Genomic DNA, 2057 nt, shown 5'->3' on the forward strand with positions numbered 1-2057 from the left:
CGCGTCGATCGAGGAGGTATCGATTCGCTGCCGCGACCAGCGTCAAAGGCCGGGCCGATGAAACAACGTTATGCCACGCGTCGAGATTCGCGTTGCTCGGCGCCTTTCTCCGTGGGTCACGAAACCGAAAGGGAGGAAAAACACGAGGGATCCGTGAAAAGGCGTCGTTGTTCGATCAGCGTGTGTCCAACGATAAGCGAAGCGACGAGGACGCGACCTAACAGCAACACGGGCAATTCCTCTTCGTCGGGTTTCTCGTTTTCTGGATGGACGATCCGGTCCGCAGTTTTTGATTCTCTACAGAGGAGTATACAAGTACTTGATTTGCAAAATGATTAGTTTAAAAGATATCTTAAATTTAACTCTTTTTTATTTTATTTTATTTTATTTCTTTTATTCGTTTTTTTATTTTATTTTACTTTTTTATTCTTTTTTTTTTATTATGTACCTTGCAATTCGTACAGCTGAACATTAAATTTAGTATTGTAGGACTTGTGTGAATGGGGAGGAAGGATAAAAGAGAGTTAACAAGTTTTTAAGCTTTCATTAGTTTTTATTCACCTACAGTCTTGACTAAGAATATACAATTCAGTACTAATATATATAGAAAAATACAAATATCCACATAAAACTGTACATACAATCATACATACGGAACCATACATACAAAACCAAACTTGACTAAGAATATACAATTCAGTAGTAATATATATAAAAAAAAAATACGAATATCCACATAAAACTGTACATACAACCATACATACAGAACCATACATACAAGAATTATTATACTTAGAAAAAAAGAGTCTGGCAATAGTAGCGATTATTCGGGATCGAGGTATCCCAACTCCAGCCAGTATGCTGCCATATCTCTTGCGGATTCTCCCGGCTCTCGGTCCAGCAGCAACCTTGCGGTTATTGCTTCTCCTGGAGAAGGATCGATGTTGACTAGGCTCCCTGTCCGTCTCAACATGGTGAATTGGGCCACTCGATGTCTCTTCCCTTGGATCGGTTGTTCTCGTACACCTGGCAGAACGATTTTTCTAGCCCACGGTGCCATTTTCGCCAAATTACGGGGCAGCAGCCGTATTGAATCGAGACATTGCTCGCTCTCTAACCCCCAATCGATTAGAAAGACGATGTAGCCAGTCATGGTCCTTTGTAAAAGGATGGCTCTTTCCCAAGCGCTAGATTCCTTAAAATCTACTAGCACGGCGCCTAGCATGCCTGTTCTTAAACTTTTCGCCTTCGGCAAGTACTCCACGGGATGTTCCATCATCTTCAAATTGAGTGTTTGGGTTATCTTCGGCCATCCAGCCAAACGAACCCACATGGTGGTAAGTGATTCGACTCGAACCACCCGGACGGGAACTCCTTCTCGGAACCGATCGTTTGTCTTTTGTAAAATCTCCATGGCTTTCAAGCTTTCGAAAAAATTTCGAATGTTAATGTTCAACTATACTGATCTGCCTAGTTTACGTGTTTAGGTCGGATGGTGCTGGCTCCGCCGGGAATCGGACCCCCTTTATATACCAGCAGCACCGACCTTGGAGAGGACCCCCTTTATATATCAGCTGCACCGACCTTAGAGAGGACCCCTTTAAATATCAGCAGCACCGACCTTGGAGAGGTACTCGGTCACCGTTTAAGCTAAACGCACGTTTTCGTTTGTCTTGTTTCACACTTTTCTTGTCCACGCAATATTTTATAATAGTGTTAACAATATATACAGGCAAAATATATAGTCTATTTTTGATACACAAGTGTCAGATATCAATTATTACTTTCCGTTAAAATAAATATATCATTATTAGATGCTCTTTTTAACATTCCGATCCGCATCCTTGCAATATTTTACAATTTTTAACCTAAAAATGTCGCTAGAAAATAGAAAACGAAAAACAATTTGAAAAGCACTAGCTCCCTTGAATGTGAAAATTGTGTCGTGGGTGTATGCGCTTTGCCCTGCTTTAAAATATATCACACTCAATTGTATTATTAATTATTGAAGTAAATTATTAAAGTTCACATATATGTATCGTACCTTTAAGAAAAGT

This window comes from Bombus vosnesenskii, unplaced genomic scaffold (assembly GCF_011952255.1).
Source record: "Bombus vosnesenskii isolate JDL3184/JDL3185 unplaced genomic scaffold, Bvos_JDL3184-5_v1.1 scf7180000015063, whole genome shotgun sequence".
NCBI lineage: Eukaryota > Metazoa > Arthropoda > Insecta > Hymenoptera > Apidae > Bombus > Bombus vosnesenskii.